Source organism: Protopterus annectens, chromosome 4.part1 (genome assembly GCF_019279795.1).
Source record: "Protopterus annectens isolate FY-2018-M chromosome 4.part1, PAN1.0, whole genome shotgun sequence".
Lineage (NCBI taxonomy): Eukaryota > Metazoa > Chordata > Ceratodontiformes > Protopteridae > Protopterus > Protopterus annectens.
The window spans coordinates 415,711,399-415,734,982 of NC_056734.1; the positions used below are offsets into that span (position 1 = coordinate 415,711,399).

A 23,584-nucleotide genomic window follows, 5' to 3' on the forward strand; every position below is an offset into this window, starting at 1 on the left:
GTTTCGCTAATAGTGTCTTGTGTTTTTGGGAAAAGAGTTTTCTGTTTGAGGACAGTGTATTCAAAAGATAAGTAAAATGGTACACGCGGTACCTAGATGATATTTTTATTTTATTTGATGGTAATGAAGTAGTGGTAAAATCTTTTGTAGAACATCTTTCAACTTTGACAGATTTTTTAAAATTTACTTATGAATTTAACAAAATTAGTATTACCTTTTTGGATGTTTTTTTTTAGTTAATGATTTACATGAGAAAAGATATCTGGCTAGTGTGTATAGGAAGCCCACTTATTCTAACAACTTCCTACACTATGATAGTTCGCATCCGTTCCACCAGAAGAGGGCAGTGGTAAAAGGACAACTTGTCCGAGCGGCCAGAATGTCATCTTTATTTTCTGCCTTCCTGATAGAAGTAGACAAATTAAAGGATATGTTTTTGAAAAGATCTTACCCTTTGGAATCATTAGAAAACTTAATTCTGGAAGTAACTACTAAAAGGAGTAAAGGTTTTTACAGGCCTATATTAAATGGTAGTAGTCTCAATAGTAATATTTCAACATCTCACATTACAGCCAACTTAGTAAGCTCTAGTGACAATTTGAATGTGAAAGTTGAACAGACCACTGCCTTAATTACACCTTTTTCCAACACCTCTGGATGGATAAAGAGTACATTGACCAAAAATTGGGTTGTTATATCCACTGATCTTACAATACGTAACAAATTAGGCGAAAGACCAAAATTTATATTTAGAAGAGGCTATAATTTGAAGGCTCTTTTAGAATGACCACCTCCAAAATTTGTTAGAAATCCCGGTATGTTTAATTGTGGGAGGTGTAATTTGTGTAAATTTATAAATGTGGGTAAGAGTGTTTACATATCAGGGCAAGAATTTCATGCTACTGATAAGTATAATTGTGAATCAAAGGGGGTAGTCTATTTAGCATTATGTGAACAATGTACTTGTTTCTATGTGGGCAAAATAGAACGCTCATTGAAACAACGGATTTATGAACATACTTATAATATTCGTAAAAACAACCTTAACAATGCCTTAGCAAAGCACATAGTTGAGAACATACATCACTCATTTCTCTTCTTTGTTTTGGAACAAACACTACCTGACATGAGAGGTGGTCCTTGGTCCTTAAAACTAGAAGAAAAAGAGCTTTGGTGGCAGTTACGGTTGGGTTCATTTAATTTTCCTGGATTGAATGATATTTGTAATATAAAATATTTGTTGAATTTAAAAGCTTTGGACATATAGACAAATTTTTGAAAGTGTTTATCAATTATAACACAGAAAAAGTTTTTGTGTCTTTAAATTTGTGAAGAGGAAGTGATGTCATTATCAGAAACGTATATAAATGTTTTTTCACTTTTCTATTTGTATCTGAAGAAGTTTGAATAACTTGTCAAACGAAAGCGCTAATACAATTTTTATTAAGTGGTTTGCCTTCACCATCTTTTTTGTTTTTATATTTCAAGAAATTGGCAACAAAACCCCACTTATCTGCAAGGAAAATCCTGCAGGCCTTGGGTTTCATGGCATCCTGCATTCTACTAATTCCATATGCCAGACTGCATATGAGGAAACTACAATGGTATCTGAAAAGTGTTTGGACTCAGCATTGCCACAGCCTGGAGACAGTAATTGTACTCATTCCCTGCCTACAACAGGAGTTTCGATGATGGGCAGAAGCCTGTCACCACAACAAGGGTCTGCCATTCAGTTTACCCACAGCCAGACAGACACTGACAACGGATGCATCAGATTATGCCTGGGGGGCCCATATGGCAGGAAAATGTATTCAGGGCACACGGCCTGCAAACCAGATGCATCTTCACATCAATCAAAAAGAGATGCTAGCTGTACAAATGCCCTGACAGCTTTCAGGGACCTGCTTCATCCAGGACAGTTACAGATAAAGACAGACAACACTACGGCCATGTGGTACATAAACAAGCATGGAGGTACACATCCCTACCCCCTCTGCAGACGGGCAATGACCTTATGGGACACAGCATTGGCTTTTCAAGTTCACCTGCAAGCACCAATTCCTGCCAGGAAAAACAAATACTCTGGCAGACTAACTAAGCAGAAACCTCATGGATCCCCACAAATGGAAACTGGATCCACAAGTCTTCAACATGATAATAAGGAAATGGGGATGCCCAGACATAGATCTATTTGCCTCCCCTCACAACTGTCAATTGCAGAGATTTTGCTCAAGGATTTACCACAAGCAAGCATGGAAAGTGGACGCCCTGTCATTCAGCTGGAAAAATCTAACAGTATATGCTTTTCCCCCACTGCCTCTCCTTCCTAGAGTACTCATAAAGGTCAGACAAGAGAAGCCAAAAATGATTCTGATTGCATCAGACTAGCCACGCCAGCACTGGTACCCAATCCTAAAGAGCTTGTCTCAAGGTCCAGCATGGGTATTGCCTCAAACGTCTCACTTGCTGACCCAACAAAACAATCAGATCCTGCACAGCCAACTCAGGACTTTAAACCTGGCAGCATGGAAAATAATGTAGCCATTCAGAACACTCCTCTTTCAAAAGCTGTTATGGATGTTATCTTGGAGGCCAGGAGGCCCAGTACCAGAAAATCTTATGCAGAAAAATGGAAGAGATTCTGTGCTTGGAACCAGGAACAAGACATTGATACGTCTGTACCAAATATTCCTCAGATTTTACAATACCTAACTGAGATGCTGAACAAAGACCTGTCTTTCTCATCAATTAAGATTTATGCCTCTGCCATTTCTGCACATTACAATACAAAACCACCTATCTTTTCTCATCCTTTGATAAGGCAGTACCTCAGAGGAGCCGGAAACATTAGGCCTCCAAGGAGAGCACCAATTCCGGCCTGGGACCTCAATTATGTTTTGGAAAAACTTACACTGCCTCCTTTTGAGCCAGCATCAACAGCAGATATAAAATTCTTATCCTGGAAAACAGCTCTGCTCCTAGCCATAACCTCTGCAAGACGAGTCTCGGAGTTACAAGCACTCATGGCTGTGGAACCTTTCATCATTTTTCATCCAGACAGGGTTTCTCTGAGGACAAACCCTACATTTATGCCTAAGGTGGTGTCCAGTGTGGCCCTCAACCAAACCATTCACTTGCCTACCTTTTACCCAAATCCACAGAACAAGGGTTAGAAAATTCTGCATTCTTTGGACATACACAGGCAGTTGCACTTCTACTTGGACAGAACTAAAGCTTTCAGAAAGACTGAGCAACTTTTAGTGTCATATGCTGCAGGATCACAAGGAAAGGCTGTCTCAAAACAGACTATTTCTAAATGGATAGGTCATTGCATCCATTTCTGCTACTTTCAACATGGCAAATCAGTGCCTAAGGGCATTAGACCTCATTCCACCAGAGCAGCAGCTACTTCAGCAGCCTTCCTCAGAGGAGTACCAACCAAAGAAATCTTAGAGGCAACTTGGAGTTCAGTGCACACCTTTACAAAGCACTACCACTTGCCTCTCTACTCTAAGTCCAGAGCAGGCTTCGCCACTGCAATTCTGCAGGGCCTCATAGCCTCTCCTAATCCTATTTAGCCCAGCCACCCATCCTCAGCTTTGGGATTCTACCCAAGAGTAATGGCTGCAAGAGTGAAACACGATGAACATAGTACAGTTGTGCACCTACCATAAATGTAGATGTTTGAGTGTATTCACTGTTGCAGTCCAGGTTACCCACCCACCACCCCCCTTCTCTTTGCTGGAAATTATCTGCACGTCTCTATCCTATACAACCTTTTTGGTGTATTTGCATGTAGATGAAGGAAAGTTATTTTTGTGCATGCATTTCTTATTGGTATATTTTCAGCCTACCTATTTGGGGCACCTGACATCTGGGGCAAGAAAGACTGAAGAAAATGGCGTCGGCAGCATCTTTTATACCCCTGGCGCACTGACGTCAGGGAGGAGGCAACAGCAACCGACGCCGGACCTAGACTTTGGAATTCTGGCCGACTGAGGGTAGCCTGAAAGCAGGATAACCCAAGAGTAATGACTGTAACAGTGAATACACTCTAACATCTACATTTATGGTAGGTACACAACTGTACTATATTGCTCCCCATTTGGGGGGCACCTGACATCTGGGGCAAGAAAAACTGATTAAAATGACAGCTACATGTTTTATATCCCTGACGACCTGACATCATGGAAGAGGAGACAGCAACCAACGCAGGACCCAATACTCTGTTATTCAGGCCGACTGAGGGCTACCTGTCAGCAGATTACCCAAATGTAATGAATGCAACAGTGAATACACTTGAACATCTACATTTATGGTAAGTGTACACAACTGTGCTATGTGTGTTTTAATGGTAGAAGTTGGAACATACAGAGTTAATCTGCAAAACCTCAAGAAAATAAGTGGAAATTGTTTTACGATTCTGTTATCTCTGTTTCAGCTCAGCGCAGGCATAATGTGTAGAGTTGGAGGATTTCCTATTGTCTTGAAACAGAAATAATTACTCTGTTTCAAATGTAAAAGTGTTAGCTGTTTTACGACTTCCAGTTCTAGGCAAACTTCTGAGAGATATGTACCTCTGACACAGAGGTGCTAAATTCTAAGTTTCTGTTAGCCTGGGAACTGAAGGCAGGTGGCAGAGAATTATGTCATCCTGGCTAACCCAGCAGTAATGTGTATTATTCATTTAAGAATGGTCTCAGAGAGTGAGTCTGTGCATTTTGTATTTGGACCTGGAAACATCCTCTCATCAGCACTTGCCTTGCTAATAGTAAGTAACCAGGGTACAGTAGTCCCTTTTAGATATAGATAGGAATATAGTAAAGATTAGTTTAGATGGTTTCTGTATTTATTTAAGACTGTCCTGCAGTGTTTTAAAATATTTCCTGTGAGTCTGTAGTCTGAGACTCTGTAGTCACACTGCTGAGTTATTGAATATTTTCTTGTTCTTTTATTATTTATTATTAAATATATTTAAACCTTTTAATTGTGGTTGGTTTGTTTAGAAATATTTAAGCTCTTAAGAGTACTTGCATATGTGTTTGTTGACACTGTGTTGGCCACTCCAATAGCCTTGCTGTTGGTCTCACTTACCATTTGGATAATAGTAACATTACATAGTAAGATTGGGCACCCTTTGGTAAGGGCCTTAAAAATAGTTGATAAGAGCTGGCAGGCGGCAGTGATAACTACATTATAGTCTGGGCAGAAGGGGGGGGGGGGTAGCTAGTAAACCTGTGCCAGCCTTCACAGTAGTGTCTGTGGGTTTGTATACCAGCCTTCACAGTAGTGTCTGTGGGTTTGTATACAAGTCAGATCTCAAAGTGTGTGTGTGTCAGCTACTTGGGTAGGGACACGAAGCACTAGCTGGACAGAGAGGGTGCTGGAGGTCTTAGAGTGGCCACTTGGTGGAGATCTTAACCCTATAGCTGTGCCAATGGGGAGTCTTACTGGGGATCTGGAGAAAGAGGGAGAAACCAGCCCCAGACTGACTGTGATCTCTGTGTGCTCTTAAGGGAATTTGTACTTTACTGTGTGTATATTTGTCATCCTCCCAATGTGTACATCCCTCACTGGTGCTAGTGGTGAGGATTGAGGCTCCTTGATTACTGGGCCAGTGGAGGGAAGTCATAAGTGCCAAAGAAGACTGGGGACTGGAGGCCGATGTTGGACCTCAGCCTTCTGAACAAGATTAAGCAAATTTCCAGATGGTCATGGTTCTGTCTCTTCTCCCCTTTCTTGGGGAAAATTTTTGGATGTGTTCTATAGACATTCAAGATGCATATTACCACAAAAAGATGGACAAACGCTCAAGAAGGTATCTCTGCTTTCGGCTAGGGGCCGATCATTATCAGTTCAGAGCGCTGCCCTTTGGCCTCATCACAGCCCCCAGAGTGTTCACCAAATGCATGGCAGCAGTCACAGCTCATGTGAGACTATACGGATTCTGGGTATTTCCTTTTCTAGACAACTGTCTCCTCACCGCTCCTACCAGGCATCTTCTGCTTTAAGCCACAGATTCATCATACAGTTGTTCAGTGCCATGGGCATAACAGGCAACAAAGAGAAGTCACAGCTGTCTTCCACTCTGGACCTAGAATTCATAGGTACCTGCCTCAACACAGTTTAGTGTATAGCTTCTCTACCCTTTCACAGGCTTCAAAAGATAATGTCTGAAGTACAGGTCATTTTATTAAAAAAAACAGAGTGCCAGCTCTACTTGTCCTTCAAGCCCTAGGATATATGGCGGCGGCCATCACCCTGGTTACCTTGGAGAGATTTCACACAAGGATACTGTCAGTGGCTTCCGGCCTCCCAGTGGTCCATCCTATCTCATCCGATGACTCACCCAATCTTAATAACAGGACGTTGCAAAAAGGATCTATCTTGATGGATGCAGTCAGAAGAAATCCTAATGGGCTGTCCCTTTATTTCCCAGCAACCCAAGGCCATAGTGACCACGGATGCCTGCATTATCTGGGAACAACAGTCCAAGACACTTGGTCTGCACAAGAGACCAACTTGCACATCAGTGTCCTAGAGATGAGAGCAGTGCTCCTAGCGTTGCAAGCCTTTCAGTCTGCTCTTCCTCTAGGAACAGTTACAATCAAGTCAGACAACTTGTCAAGTGGTTTGGTACATCAAGAAACAGGGTGGAACCAAATCCTACCCCCTTTGCCAGGAAGTTCTCAGAGTGTGGCAGTGGGCGATGTCTTCCATCCACTTTCTTGTGGTAATGCACATCCTGGGGAGTTCCAACGTGATAGCGGACAAGCTGCGCAGACACATTCTACTGCCTCACGACTGGTCTCTCAATCCCAAAGTGGGAAAGGAAATCTTTCGCCAGATGGGGCCAGCTTTTCTGCGATCTGTTTGCCTCCCCAACCAGCAATAAGTGCAGCAGCAACTTTCCCCTTATCCCCCCTCAGAGGGAGTCCCCGAAAGATACTGTCCTTCTGAATTGGCCCTCAGGTCTTCTTTACTCCTTTCCTGCATTTCCCCTCATACCCCTTTTCCCAAAGAAAGCCCAAAGGTTGCAAAGCAAAGTGATTCTCCTTTCTTTGGCCTCACTTGATTCACCATCCATGGATTATGAACCCAGTCCCAGACCTGCTGTGTCACCCGCAGAGATTGGTGCATCCAGATCTATGCTCTCTCAAGCTCACAGCTGGGTTCCTCCAATACCGTTAGTCGCCAGGCACAATAATAGAACTTCCCCCATACAAAAAATTCTTCTGGCTTCCCATGGGCCTTCCACCAGGAGACTCTATTCCAGTAAATGGAAGAGAGTTTCAATTTGGGCTTCTAAAAACAATTTGGACACCCTTTTCGGCACCTGTTGAAAAGGTTTTGGGATTTTTAGCTGCCTTATTAGATCAAGGAGCTCCTGCTTCCACCATTAGAGTTCAGTTAGCAGCCATTTCTAATTTTCACAACGGGTATGACAACCATTCGTTAATTTCCCATCGCTTATGCAAGGTCTTTCTCAAAGATGACTTACATTTAAAACCTCCATTCAAAGATCCCTTAGCTCCGTGGGACCTAACCTTGATTTTGCAATCTTGAGTACTACATCCCTTTGAACCAGCGGCTACTTGCCATCTCAAATTCCTTTCCTGGAAAACTCTTTCTAGTAGCCATCACTTCCACCGGAAGAGTCTGAGATCTAGCCATTATGTGAAAAAAAACCCATAAATCGTTTTTCATAAAGACAGGGTGTCATTGAGAACTAACCCTTCCTTTCTTCGTAAGGTGGTCTCTGAATCCAATATTAATCAAACTATTGAGTTACCAGTTTTCTTCCCCAAGTTTTCCAACAAAGGTGAATATTGATTACACTTACTTGGACGTACATAAGCAACTACGTTTTTACCTGAACAGGACTAAAGGGTCCAGGAAATCAGATCAGTTGTTCATTTCCTTTTCTGGTCCAACAGTGGGGATAAGCTGTATCCAAAAATGACCTTATCTAAATGGCTGAGAGATTGTGTTACCTTTATTTATGCACATAACAGCCAAAAGTTACCTGCTCCTGTTAAAGCGTATTCAACCAGATCAGTTGCCACATCAGCAGTTTTTCATTCAAAAGCTTCTATGGATGAAATTTCTGTAGCTTTAACTTGAGCTATGCCTCATACGTTTATCTCTCATTACAAATTGGATATGGTCTCCAGGGGAAGATCATCCTTTGGCTCTATGGTTCTCTAGAATATCCTTCCATAAGTCCACCCAGGGACTGAAGTAGCTGGGGCTCTGTCCCATTCGTCAAGAATGAACTAAGATTGACATCAGATAAAGAAGTTATGCACTCACCATAATGTTCCATCTGTGATGTCGATCTTTGTTCATTCTTGACATCCCACCCACCTTGCCCTTACTGTAGATTTCCTGGGGGGGGGTCGAACCCTTGTCCTGGGTTTGCATAGGGTTATTTCATTGGACATTGCTTCTGCCTGTAATTCCTGTGTGTATTCTTGCTATGATCTGCAAACTTGATCTGAGGTAATGGAGAGAGGGGGATTGTGGGTAGAGTCTTAGCTCAAGAGTTTTTTGGCTGGGGCGAGTTGTATAACGCCCAAGCTGGTTCCGAAGAACTGAACTGAGTCCCATTCATAAAGAATGAATGAAGATCGACAACACAGATGGAATGTTATGGTGGGTACATAACTTTTTTCTTTTATCATTCCTTTAAGTGGGGGAAGGATTAATGATTGACTGAATAGAATTTTCAGTAATATGATCATTTCAATTAGAGATAGTCTGTCTTTAAAAGTAAAAAAAAAAAAAAATTATCTGTTCCAATTTTGCATTAATTTCATTATTGTATTGATTAGGTGCTGATACTTAACTGATATTGTTTGTAAATGGATTCACTGGTAACTCCTAGACTGTGATATCTGTAAGGCCATTGATAAAAGAACAATCAAAAACTAGTACATAGTGATTTTCTGCTGAGGGAAGAGGGAAGGTAGATAGGCAGGAAATTCATAAAACAGGTTTTCTGAAACAAAGACAAGGACAAGGTTGAGTAGTGGAACGAAAACTCTCCTAGAACAGAGTCCCCGGGATCCTTCACCTCCTTTTCCCAGTTGTCCTAGACTAGAAGCTGAATATTCTATGGTCATTGTTCTGGGCCCCATATGCAGAGTTAGATAGAAAGAAGGGGCATTTTCTCCAGCTCCACTGCCCTAGTAGGGTGGCCAGAATGCGATTGTCAAATGCAGACTTAACCCAGCCACAAGTTTTCTAGGCACCTATATTTATGTGGCAGAGTATACTTATCTCCACCAAGCTTCACGTTTCCAGGTCTCTGATATCAGCTAAGTCTGTGTCTCCCAAATGAGCCGCATCAATGCTAGTGGCTAGAGATGGATCTGAGGCTATCACCAGGCTTTCTACCTCTTCACTGGCCCCAGTCTTGGTTCCAGTACAGTAGATGTCAGTTTACCAGCACCCATGTTTGCAGACAGTAAGAGCCCCAGTACAGATGACCATTGTTTTCTTAGGGCCTCAAATATTCTTTTCAGTGCGAGTATTGGTTTAATTGCCATTTTGTCTGCACTGATTTATTTGGTAGTGGTGCTTCCTTTGGTATTGACATTCAGCAGTGACGTTCAGAGAACAGCTGTGGTGCTGACGACCTTGGCACCATTCCTTATCTAGACAACATTTATCACTGAGGAGGGGGAAAATTGATTATTCACAGTTAGTCTCTAACCTTCTAGGTGTTTTTACATATTAGCGTTGTTGTAGTTGGGAGTGGAGGTTCCTCTGATCTTGTTCATGAAATGGACTAGGGCATCGGTGCCCAGCCCAGTGTTATTGTTATACTAGCAAGGGTATTTGCATTTGGACCCATTACTGTGGCATCCTTGTCCCAGGACTTATCTGCATCTATGTTTGAGGACTTGATTTTCCTTGTCAAGGCAGGGATTTGTCCTGCCACTGACAGGATCTTCATGTTAAGCCTGAAAGTGCGACTTAAATTGAATTTCCAGGCTGTGACTTTTGCCTTGATTTCTAAACTAAGTATGAATCTAGTACAAATATAAACTATATATCTGGCACATAACACAGCTGTTAGTGCAGCAAGGGCAGCATGTGCCAACACTGTCATGTGGATAAATTTTGATGGGAACTTCCAGGTGTCTTCTTTGAACTGACTTGTTCCAATGCAGAAGTTAGAAAAACTGAAAGAAAGTGAGGAGGAAGAACTTAACAGCCATTAGTATCTATTTTCAAACAAAGTCTCATAGCAAATAAACAGAAAGGGCTTAGTCAGTCTCATAGCAAATAAACAGAAAGGGCTTAATCAGGTGTGATTTAGACGGAGCCAGCAGTGGCAGCAGCAGCAGGATGTACCAGCAGCCTGGCAGAAACCAAACAGGCCACTGCTTATCCCAAAATGTGCATCTGTTTAGAGGCAGGAATTCTTGGTAAGGTCAGTACTGTCATGGTTATTGTTTAGGTGGACCATCAAGCCCAGCAGCAGCCTTGATGACTTACCCAACCATCCCATTCCATAGGCAGTTTGGGGGCCTGTTGTCTCCATATCTACTTGCATGGGTGGCTGTCATGCAGGAGTTGTGGATCAGAGGTATAATAATCAAATGCTAAAAAAATTCCCATCCTGAACTCTCCTCATCCACACTGTCTTCCTCTTCCATTCAGAAGGCAAAGGCAAGATCAGAGGTGCTCAACCCTGTTAGAAAACTGAACCATCTAGAAGGTTTCACTAGATGAGTGAAAGTCCAGGTTTTATTCCAAATTGTTTCTTGTATCAAAGAAAAAGTACTCTAGGCCTTGTACTACATCTGAGTGGCTTAAATTAGCTCATGCCAAAAACTATGTTCCAGATGGTTTCAGTGCAGACAATTCTTGTCTCGCAAATGGAGTCTAATGTGCTCACTCAGCTTTCAAGATTCATAACTACATGTCATGATAGCAAAAGACTACAGAGGTTTCTGCATTTCTGAGTAGGAAATGGTCACTATAAATTCTAACCCCTGCAGTTTAGTCTCACTTTAACCCCCTAAAAAATGTATGGCTGTGGTGGGACATACCGAAGATGTTAGGGAACCAAAGTGTTTCCTTACCTAGATGACTGGCTGCTAGCTGCCCCCACCATGGGTAAACTGATCATAGCAATGCTGGCTTTATTGGACCTATTTCAGTGTTTGGATATCATGGTTAAAATTTCAAAGTCACAGATGAAGCAGTCTTAGTCTGTAGCATTCATAAAAAGTACTGTGGATGTGGTGTTTTGTTGCTTTTCCCCAGTAAAGAATTTTCCTGTTAAGACGGTTTCCCCCCAACCCATTCTCTTTGAATGTTTCAGTAAGTCCTTGCTTGACAACTCGGGGGCTTATTGCAGCCACAGTTGTTATAGTTCTTCTTGTTTACTTTCACATTTGGATCCAGCAGTGAACCTTAACTTTATGAAGCTGTCATTGGGGCAGTTGTCAAATATAATCATAATTTCAGAAGTGTGCTGTGCAGCTTCACACCGCCAAAGTTGTCTCTTGACAGCCCCTTTCATCTTCCATTACCCTTGGCAACAGTTAGGAGAGCAAACTATACATAAATGTGTTGGAGATGATGGAGGTCCTAGCCTTGTAAGGATCTCTCTCCACTAGGTGCTCTTGCTGTGTGTTCAAGTCAACATGGACATTTGTTTGGTAAATAAATGGGGAAATACCCAATCACATCCCTTGTACTGAGAAATCCATAAGGCTGTGGGACTGGACCATGTCATCATGTTACTTTCTCAGACCCACTCAGCTGACATGCTCACTCATTGCTTTGTGATGCCTCACTGATGGTCTGTAAACATGACAAGTCACCTGAAATTTTTTTCCATTACTGGGAGAATGCCTTGATGTGATTTTTTTTATTTGTATCCCCAACTAACAGTAAATATAGCATCTTCTTTTCCCGAATAACTCCAATGGGGAAACACCCTAGAAATGCTCTGACCCATAAGTCCCTCAGGAGTACTGTGTGCTTTTCCTGCTGTTCCCATAATTCCCATGTTCAGACCCATAAGTCCCTCAGGAGTACTGTGTGCTTTTCCTGCTGTTCCCATAATTCCCATGTTCATCCATACTCCAAGTCTGTACAAGGCCAAATTCATTCTGATCACCATGTTTTGGATGTGGCAAACCTATTTCCCCATGTTAAGGTCTCATCTTTTAGACAGGCATCCGTGTCCGAAGGCATCCAGAATGCTGCACTCACACCTGCCCAACAAACCTCTTCTGGACATTGTTACTTCACCTGGCAAGTTGATTTCCCTAGTTTCATTGACGGCTAGAGACATTTCTTATCCTCCCAAGGTCATCTAGAGCATTGCTTCTGTTCAAACAAATTCTGCTAGAAAAAGCCATTTGGATACATATGGTTTAATTTTGCACTTTGTGCTTCATCCAGAGTTTTCGATCCCTTCACTGTCCCAGTCTCTTCTGTATTGGAGTATTTGGTACACAGTTTTGACATTGGCTTGAATTACTGCTTTTTCATGTGTCTGCAATATGCAGCTTTCTTAAAGTCATGCATGATTCTTATTTGTTGTCTTTTGTAAGTGTGTATGTGTGTGTGTCTGTGTCTGTCCTGTATGAAGTGTGTCTGTTGTGGCAATGTAGCTACCTAAGTTCTAGCCACCAAGCCCATACTGTGTATTAATGTGGGTTTGTCTGATATGTGTATACTCTGCCAGATCATGGGTTGCAAGCCCCCTTTCAAGTAACATGCAAGGTGCACTGGAGTGGAATAGATCTAGCGAGCTGCCACTGCGAAATATGGCTTAGGTTGTTTATGTGGCTCTGTCAGTTCTGTAAGTTGGCATCTTCTGAAGGTTGGTTATTACAGTGAGACTTAGTTACAAGGAGGGTGGACTCACCCTGTGCTCAGGAGCATGGTCTCCCCTAACCTGCCCATAGCCTTGGCTCTAGCCTCCACCAGAATGAGCAGTACACCCAGACTACCATGTCCCTCCAAGCCCTCTCCTGGAAAGGCAAGCAGGCATATGCCTTACCATTCCCCCCTTGACAGCTCCAGCAGGATGCTGGAGATGCTAATCAAGCTCTGGTCATCTGGGTTTTAGTCAGGGGATTTATCCTGTGCACAAACAAAACTGGTTTCTTTGGCGTCTCTTAAGATTTATGCATTTTTTTCAGATATACTTGCCAGATTAGGCTTCTATTCAAGGACCCTGTTCCACCTTGGGTTTAAACTTTGTTTTGGAGAGAATTAATCATGTGCAGTTTAATCAAACAGAGCAGAGGTGACATCGTTTACATGAAACACAATAGTTTATTAGCTAGAATCACATTTCTGAAATCCAAGCCTTATGCACAGAACCACCTTACTCTGGTTGTCAGAACAAACTGGTAGGAATGTAATGTTTGTTATCATTTATGCATTTGGTCTATAGGTAGAAAACAAATTAGCAAGGTTAATGCATAACATTACACAGGAAAAATGAATAACTGCAAGAAACATACAAAAATATCCACAATAGAATTATCAGTAATAGAAATAATTAGCTATATTAGCAATATTTTCACTAAAAGGGCTTTGTTCCTGCAGTTCCCCTCATTGAATGTAGGTGCCAAGTAAAGTGTATCTGCATTTAGTACCATAGGAGGAAGGGAAGATTAAGGGAATAACTACTGATGTTCTGTAGTCCTATCTCGCCTTAATTCTTGTATATGGGTTCGGAGCCGATCCTCTGCTTCGACTCAGCCTGTTACAAAGCTCAAAGTCTCTTAGTTGGCTCGTGGCTAGGTAGGTATTCCGTAGTGCAGTAGTACAATCCCCAGATCTCGTTTGCTGCGTCTACGAGTTCAGAAGTGCTTCTTGCTTGGCCGTGGCTAAGCTTAAACTTTTTTGTATTATTATCACTTTACTGTTTTCTATAGCTAGTTATCTTATTATAGATAGTGTTTAGTAGTGTTAGGAGTGTTTACAAGAGTTTAGAAGTGTTTTTGATATTTAAATTAGTTTGTTGAGAACTGGTTGGCCATTGTTCTCCGCTGGTATCCTGTGTGCTAGTTTCTTGTTAACATTGATAGTTCATAGGGCCGCATTTAGTTAGGACCCTATTTTCTTGCTTTATATATACATATATATTGTGGGCAGTGTTTGTTGCTAGTCTTGTTAGAGTTTTCTCTGCGAGTCTGCATTTTGGGCCTTGGTTTTCCAATTTAGAAAATTTAGCTTGTGTGCAGTTTGTTTGCTCGTTTCCTTGCCTGCTTCTAGTTTCTGGCTTTTTTCTATGACTTAGCCTATCTAGCTAGGTCCGTTTAAGTTGGAGGACCTAGTTCTCTGCTATTTTCATATTTTCCTCATGGCTAGGCCCGTTTAATTTAGAGGACCTAGTCCTGTTTACTCTCTTTCCTTGTGCCTGTGTGTGCTTGTTAGGGCTAGGCCCGTTTATGTTAGAGGACCTAGTCCACGTTGTGCTTGTTGTGTACCTGCCTTAATTACATAGCTCGCCAACATGTCTAAAGACCACAAACCATTGGGTTTCAAAAAATATATAAAGTGCTTCCAGAAGATGTCAATTACGGATGGCCATAGTAATTGTGTATATTGTCTCGTAGCCATTCATTTGCAGGAAACTTGTTTATTCTGCCATTCCTTTAGCTCCAGAGTCCTCCAGGAGCAGAAGAACAAGTTAATTTTGAAAGGTCTCCTCAAGCCTTCCTTCGAGGAAGACTTAGCGAGTTCTTCTTCTTCATCCAAATCACATTCTTCCAAAAAAGAGAAGGTTAAGTCGGCCAAGAGGCTTTCTCTGGCACCGACTAGTGTATCGGAACCTCCTCAGAAACAATCTAAACTTGATAAGACTTCTACCTCCTCGGCTCCACTGTCTTCGGAGCCAGTCGAGGTTGTCGATGTTGGCACTTCAGTGTCAGCCCCAAGCCTTTCGGAGCCGACTACTGAAAAATGACATCGGAGCTGGTCCAGAGATCCTTTGCTGGTCTCCTCAACCTTAAGATCTCCAATTTTACAGAGATCCAGATCGCCTACCCTGTCATCCAAATCCTCCAAGAGCCTGTCAGAGGAAAATGTGAAGAGAGTAGGGCTTAGACTCCTGAAGTAGTCTGCCATGCCCAAATTGTTGTTGTCTCCGATCCAGTCAGTTCCAGAGCCAACTGAGTCCATCCTCCCTGTTGTGGTTCCTCCTCCGAGCCAAGTCAGACCTTCAGAGCCAGAGTTTTCACTGCCATTTGTTGTGGAACCCTCGGTTCCAGCTCCCGTCATGGCTGTCTTGGAGCTGAGTTCCACTCTGACACCTTCGGTGCCATCCATGGTGTCTAGGAGCCGAAGCTCACCGGTTGGGCCCGACAGGGACACTTGGACCCAAACCTCCTCGGTTCCAGGTCTCCCTCTCGGTGCATCGCCTAGGGTGAGCTCGGACCCTACATACATCTTGGAGCCGGTCACTGTGGAGCCTATAACTACCTCCGTTTCCTCGGAACCAGGGCTGTCTTCAGAGCCAGAGAGATCTGCTTTTGAGATGATTAGTGTGCTGTCTCGCTCATCAGCTCCACACAAGGGTACCAATGCTCTTCCCCCTCAAGCACCGACTTCGGTCTCAGCACCTACTCTCTCTTGTGACAGCAGAGACCTGCAGCCTCAGGAGCCCCCATTGGGTGGCCACCAGTCTTACGAGACCTCCACAGAGTACCCTTCTGAGGAGCCCCCTCAGAAGAGGACATGCAAGAGGAAGCACATAGACTCCCTGGATGAGTCCATCACTTCAGACACTGACCTCGAGGAGTCAGAAAGTTCCCCCAAGTCCTCTTCTGATGATGTCTCCTTTAGACATCTTAGAGATCCTTAAGCAGAGAGGTAGCTGGCCCACTGTCACCCCTTCTGATGAGGAGTCAGTGTACCTGAAGGTTTTCAGGTGTCAACCTTCAGCCTCGTGGGTGTCTCCACCTTTAGATAAACTTTTAGACCTGGTTAGTCGGAAGGTGTGGGAGACTTCTGATGCCGTGGAGCCAGTTTCCAGAGGACCCAATAAATTTCTGTCTGCCCCTAAAGAGAGAGAATTTTTGTCCAAGGGCATACCTGTAGATAACATGGTGGTGGCGGCGGCCATCAAGAAGGAGCTAGCATAGACTTCATCTGTCCATCTGCCAAATAAGGAGTCTCGAACGATGGATAGATACGCAAAGCGTATCTTTTCTTCAGTGACACTTGCACTCAGATCGCTGAACTCTCACACATTTTATGAGGCTTCAAAGAGATCTCCTTAAGGAGTTAGGAGATAATCTTCAAGGTACATCTACTGAAGGAGTCCCTGAGAAGGTGTCTGCTCAGTTGTCACCTTAAATTCCATCGTGAACTCCTCCATGAGGAGTTATGTTATGCAGCCGAAGGAGCGAGCAGGGAAGCGGGTTCAGGAGTTTCTCTTAGGAGACATTCCTGGATGCGCTTATGTAATTTTGCGGATCCTTTCAAGTCTACCTTTACCAACTCCCCCTTTGACGGTTCTTCATTGTTTGGACCCTAGGTAAAAGATACACTCACCAGGTGCGAACAAGAAGGGAAAACTCTCTTTGCCTTGGGAGTGCGTTTTATCGTCCCCTCTAGACCATATCCTAAGGGTCAGAGAGGTGGTAAGATGTGGTTCAAGAAGTCCAAGAGGTTTTTCCCGGATGCACAGGGTGACTCCTCCTTCAGAGGCAGAGGAGGAGGAGCTAATGGTAGACATCACCCTAGAGGCGGGGGGGTGGTCCGCAAAACCAGGGAGGCCGCGATTAGTTTTGAGGCCGTCCCTATCAGCGCTCCTGATGTGGGGCCCGGCTGCTTCTCTGGAGCCAGTCGGGAGTCGCCTATCTTTGTATCTAGAAGCCTGCCTAAACATCACCCAAGACAAATGGGTACAAAGAATAATCACCAGAGGTTACTCCATACCCTTTCCTGTTCCACCCCACACTCCCAAGAAGATCCCGGATGTTCCACCCAATCACAGGGATCAAGCAACTGTAGAAGTGCAAAAGTTGCTTGCAAAGAGAGTCATCCAAACCATCCCCGCAGACCAGATAGGATTCAGAACTTACTCCAGATTCTTTTTAGTGCCAAAACATAGAGGACTGGAGACCCATCTTGGACCTCAACAAACTAAACGAATCCGTAAAGGACAAGTTCCGGATGGTGACACTACAGTCTATACTCCCTCTGTTAGGGAAAGACAATTGGATGTGCTCCATAGACCTTCAAGATGCATACTATCATATAAAGATGGACAGAGCATTGAGGAGTCACTTGCACTTCCGGCTGGGAGCCAGTCACTAACAATTTAATGCTGTGCCCTTTGGTCTCACCACAGCCCCCAGGGTGTTCACCAAATGTATGGCAGTAGTGACAGCTCACCTGAGACGTCTAGGATTCCAAGTGTTTCCATACCTGGACAACTGGCTCCTGACCGCTACCACCAGGCATCTACTCCTACAAGCCAGAGATTCCACCATCCAGCTTTGTTTCCAGCTGGGGATTATAATAAACTGGGAAAAGTCTGCCTTATCGCCCTCGCAATTTGTGACACTTATAGGTGCAGAAATCGGCACAGTCGCCATGGTAGCTCATCTACCTGCAGAAAGAATTCAAAACCTCAGACAACAAATTCTCAGGCTACTTCCTCTACAGAAAGTCAAGGCAAAGACAGTGCTGAAACTTTTAGGGACCATGGCCTTCACCATAACGTTAGTCCCTCTAGCCAGATTACATATGCAAATTCTCCAATAGCTTTTATCTTCCCAGTGGTCCTTTCAACAACTGTCTCTATCTCACCACATCATCATAACAGAGAGTCTTGCAAAAAGGACCTTTGTTGGTGGATTCAACCAGACCAACTAACAACAGGCATTCCATTCCTTCCTCGCCAACCCGTTGCTACTGTGACCATGGATGCCTCACAAATAGGGTGGGGGTGCATTATCTAGGCAGGACTGTCCAAGGCACATGCATATCAATTTTCTAGAGATGAGAGCAGTGCTTCTAGTGTTGCAAGCACTTCATGACTTTCTTCCCTAGGGACGATAGCAATCCAGTCAGACAACATGTCAGTGGTATGGTATCTCAACAAGCAAGGAGGAACCAGATCTTACCCCCTTTGTTGAGAGGCCCTTCGTGTTTGGAAGTGGGCAATTTCTTCCCAATGCTTTCTAGTGGCAACGCACATCCCAGGGGCAACCAGTGTGATAGCTGACAAGCTCAGCATGGCAGTCTTGTTGCCTCACGAGTGGTCTCTGAATCAGGAAATAGCGGAACAGATCTTCCGCAAATGGGGACAGCCTTGCTGCAGTCTCTTTGCCAGTCTGATCAGCTCCAAATGCATCGGCTACTTCTCCCTTGTCCCCCCTCAGAGGGAGCCACCGAGAGACGCACGTTCACGATTGTCCCCTGGGTCTCCTTTATGCTTTCCCTCCCTTTCCTCTCATTTCCAAAGTTATTCAGAAAGCAAAGTTATTGGGAAGCAAAATGATTCTCATCACTTATTACTGGCCTCGCCAGATTTGGTTCCCCTTTCTCGGGCCTCATCTACTAGACGATCCATGGTCTCTGGACCCAGTGCCAGACCTCTTGACACACATATCAGGCTCCCTTCATCCCTGCCTCCATACCCTCAACTTGACAGCGTGGCTGCTCCAGTTCCACCCTTAGTCAGGCTTCATGATTTTTCACCTGCTGTGACCCACATCCTCACGTCTTCGCATAAATCTTCCACTAGGAAGTTATACACTAGCAAACGGAGAAGGTTTTCTGTCTGGGCAGAAGAAAGGAATGTAGTTCCTTACACTGCATCCATCCCTATGGTTTTAGAATTTTTGTCTGAACTTTTCCATCAGGGATCTGCTGCTGCCACAATTAGGGTCCAATTGGCAGCGATATCTAATTTTCATTTGCGTCAACATGAATCTAACCTGATGTCCCACAGATTGTGTAAAACCTTCCTTAAGGGTGCTACTTTGCTGAGACCTCCCTTTCAGGAACCAGTATCTCCCTGGGATCTAAACTTTGCTTTGTCCAAACTAACTTCACCGCCTTTTGAACCCACTCATTCGTGCCTATTGAAATTTCTGTCTTGGAAGCCCTTGTTTCTAGTAGCTGTCACATCAGCTAGACGAGTTTCAGAGTTACAAGCACTGTCTATTAAGCCTCCTTATTTGATTTTCCACAAAGACAGAGTTTCTCTTCGTACAAATCCTTCCTTTTTTCCCTAAAGTTTGCTCTCACACTAATTTGAACCAAACCATAGAATTACCTGTGTTTTTCTCTAATCATTCCAACGCAGCAGAATACAAATTTCATCAATTGGATGTTAACAGGCAGTTACGGTTCTACCTTCATAGGACTAAGAAACTCAGTCAGACCAATTGTTTGTATCCTTTTCTGATTCTAGACTAGGTCTGCCAGTCTCTAAAGTGATCCTATCTAATTGGATTTCGAGCTGTATTTCCTTCATTTACTCCTCCAATGGAAAAACTCTACCATTCAAGATTAAGGCTCATTCTACACGATCCCAGTCTACATCTGCTGCCTTCCAAGCCAGAGCTTCAATTGATAGTATTTGTGCAGCAACAACCTGGGGTACCCCTCATTCCTTTATTACTCATTACAAATTGGACCCGACCTCAAGGGGTAGAGCCTCCTTTGGTTCCACGGTACTTAGGAGTATTTTCCCGTGAGCCACCCGAGAATAAGGTGCTAGGGACGCTGTCCCATATGTAAGAATGAAGGCGAGATAGGACTACAGAACTTAAAGAAGTTCTGTATTCACCATAACGTTCCATGTTTGTAGTCCATCTCGCCCATCATTCTTATGAACCCACCCACCTACCCCGTCCTGAAAGGATCTGGAGAGAGGATAGTATTACCTTGGTAGGGTGGAGACCTTTCATTATTGTTGTTCTTTCTGGATAACCTTAGTTCTGTCTTTCTGTAGTTTAGCAGCAAACAAGATATGGAGATTGTACTAGTGCACTATGGGATACCTACCTAGCCACGAGCCAACTAAGAGACTTTGAGCTTTGTAATAGGCTGAGTCGGAGCCGAGGATCGTCTCCGAACCCATATGTAAGAATGAAGGGCGAGATGGACTACAAACATGGAACGTTATGGTGAGTACATAACTTTTTTTTTTCTTTCTTTTGTAAACTTAGCAGTATTGCATTACACTATCCTTAGGCAATTGTTCAGAGCTCCTTTTTTTTTAAGTTTGCATGCTGTCCTTCTAGGGTAGATACAACTCTCGTGTGTTCATGTAAGGACTGTAACTATTTAGCGTGAACCCATTTAAGTAAAGCTTTACCAGGGTTATTTCTCCTTTGTTTCTATTTGATAGACCAATGGTTCTTCCCAAAGTGACAGAAGTTTCTTGGGTTTTGCCTTTTTGCACTGCAGTTAAAATAGAATGTGTTGTCACCTATTTGCTGTTTCCTGAGGCTGACCTTTTCTGCCCAGAATGGCTTATAAACCCAAACACTTACTTGTATTACTCTGGGCAAAGGCAAAAGTTTATTTTAACTGCTCACTTAGAAGGTCACTTAATCATGGACATTGGTGGCATGTGCCAGATTTGCATCCTCTGTAGTACACAGAGGATGTAAAGGTAGCTTCATTATCTTTTCGATCATCACTACAAAGGGTGGAGTGACACAGATGGTTATTAAGAGGAGGGTCACTTGATGTTTTAGACCTTTTCCATCAACCTGATGTACGTTTTTAGTATATGGATTATGATTTGCTCTCTCCTCCTAACAAGAGGACTCTGGATGGTGGCACATATGCAGCTTTCTTTGTCCCCTCCAAATTTTCCATATGTTTTCTATTACTTCACTAGTAGGGTCATAGATTCATAGGTGTGTACTAGGCTAATGACCACAAGGGCCTTTTTAAGCCTAGCCATATATTCCAAATCTCTGACAAGTTCTGGTACACTTGATAAGTGTAAGCAGGGACTTGGGAGGTGAAACATTTACATGCAGAGTCCTGAAATGTGAACTGTTTACAGGCTGCCTATGTCCATTAGGGATGTAGGTGTCAAACCAGGGATGAATTTCCTGTTGCCCTTCCAGTTGTTCAAGTTACACTTGAATTGGGTTAGGGTGGAACTCTGCTTCACATGGATGGGGAGCCTGTTCAGGAGAAGGGGTAGTCTCTGGGACATATACCCGAGTCTCCAGCAGGTCCTATTTGTATCACAGCCAAGGTTTAATTCTTTGGAACAGGTAATTCTAGTGCTGTTTGCTTTTGCAGATATGCAGGAGGTCCATCAGAGTGGGGCCTAACAATGCCTTCTATGCCAGGCATAGGGCTCCCCTCAACAATCTGTAAGAGAGAGAATACAGGGATCAGGCCTTGAGGTGGTCTGCATAGGACATGTTACTTACACCCTGTTTTCTTTTGGTGAGGAACCTCTGTGGACGTTACAGTTGTTGGCTACACCTGGTTAGGTACTGGAGCATTTTGCTCAATGATAGATCTGATGAATGCTGAATACAGTGGAACAATGACTTTTTTGGACCTAGATGCCATAGTTTGTTTACAAGTTAGCCAACATAGAAATATTTAATCACTACTGTAGACACTTGATGGTCAAAGGCTAGATTACTGTATGTGTGTCACCAAGCCCCTGACTACTTGGTCATCTCTTAGGGCTGTGTTGTCAATGTGATAGTTTCCAGGGGTGGATGACTTCCCAAAGGATACTGTTATGCATTTCTTGGTATTTAGTTTTAGTCCATGGCTTTGGAACCAGTTGGTTGTCAGCCCTTCTTGTTGAGCATTTGTGTCAGTGGGTGATTCAGTGACCGCTCCTAATTTGCAATCATCTGCAATTTAGTCAGCCAGAGGCCATTGACATTGGCCTCGAATTCAGAGAAGTAAATGCCAAAAAGGAGCAGTCCCAGGACCAATCCCTGAGGGACTCCACTTGTGATTGGCCTCTTTGTAGAGGTGGACTACCCAGATGTTCATCGTGTTACCCTGCTGCAGTCATCACACTTGGGTTATCCTGCCGTCAAGTGGTCCTGCAGTCGGCCCGAATTCCAAAGTCTTGGTCCAGCGTCGGTTGCTGTCGCTTCTTCCCTGACGTCAGTGCGCCAGGGGTGTATAAGAGGCATCCAACGCCATTTTCTTAAGTCTTTCTTGCCGCGCGGTGCCCGAAGCAGAAGCAGTTCGCAAGTGCCGGTCGGCCGACACCTGAGATTTTCGATTTGAATTTCAGTCCGAAGTCTTCAATAAAGCTAAGTACCCCGTTGGGGAACATTTTCTTGCCTCAGTCAGATGTCAGAAAAAGTTAACAATTGCATTTCTTGTGGGAAGCAAATACCTCATAAGGACTTCCATTCTTACTGTATTCCTTGCCTAGGCCCAGACCACGACATCACAGTTTGTCAGTTTTGTGCTAGGTTTAATGAACGAACTATCAAACGCCGTTTTGACTTCGGACGGCATTACTTTGGTAGGAAATTTAATTATATCATGCCGTCGGAGCAGCCGACGACCGCCATACATAAAAAACGCAAGGATAGGGACAGGCAGCCTAGGAACAAGCCTGACTCCGAGGCCTCAGCAGGGCCTGTCGCCGGTTCTCCGGTTTTCAGTGAGGCGCCTACGCAGCCCCTGACAACTGCAGAACTGGAACCCCAGACAGCTGCGGATTCCCAAGCGGAGCCTACTAGGCTGACGCAGCCATCTTCCGATACCGGAGCAGAAGTAGACCCCAGTGCAGTGGAAACACCTTCGGTTGCAGAAGGTGTCTTCAGACCTACTACACTCACCATTAAATCTTATGCTAAGCTTAAAACTCCTTTAAAACCTAAGAAAACTGTACATCAGTCTACAGTTCAAGGCCCCATGCCTAAGAAACAGATGCTTAAGATTTGATTACCCTAATCAGGGGTTCCCATCCCCCTCCTGATAAAAGACCAAGACAAGAGGAGGATTATGCATCCTCTGATCAACTTTCACTCTCCTCAGATTCTTCTGAGGAACAGGATTACACTTTTCCACCTTATGAAGACTCTGATGCTGAAGACTATTCCTTCAGCATCTCCCCCTCAAGACTACTCCTTTGGGGAAACTTTACATACCATGAGGGAACATTTCCACTGGGAAGGCCAGGACTACTCAGATTCTAAGAAAAGGCTCTGAGAGTTCCTTTTATTACCCCAGCACAGACCTCTTGCTATCCCTCCTGTTTTAGATATTGTGGATGATGTTTACTTGGAGTCAAGTTTAAATCCAGACTCTCTACCTCCTGCTCCAGCCAAACCAGACAGATACTACAGAGTACCTGACTCACACAAATTCCTTTATAAAAGCCCTGTAGCTGACCCAGAAACAATTTCCCAGGGTCCTAAGGGAGCTAAAGCTTCTATGGCTAAAAATCCTGTGCCCTCTGAAAGGGATTCCAGAGCCCTAGATAGATGGGGAAAGAAAATATACACCTCAGCAACTCTGGCTATGAAAGCATTAAATTGTCAGTTTCACATGTTGAAATATCAGCAATTCCTAATGTCTCAGTTAAAACAAAAAATGAGCACACATATTCTGAACAGTCTGA

At 43.7% G+C, this 23,584-nt stretch overlaps 1 protein-coding gene across 1 annotated transcript in view; it reads left to right on the forward strand.

Annotated features, from left to right (window-relative positions):
- The window catches only part of UGGT1 (UDP-glucose glycoprotein glucosyltransferase 1), a gene marked incomplete in the record, with an annotated part of 2,149,769 nt that overhangs the window by 1,520,438 nt on the left and 605,747 nt on the right, over positions 1-23,584 (forward strand).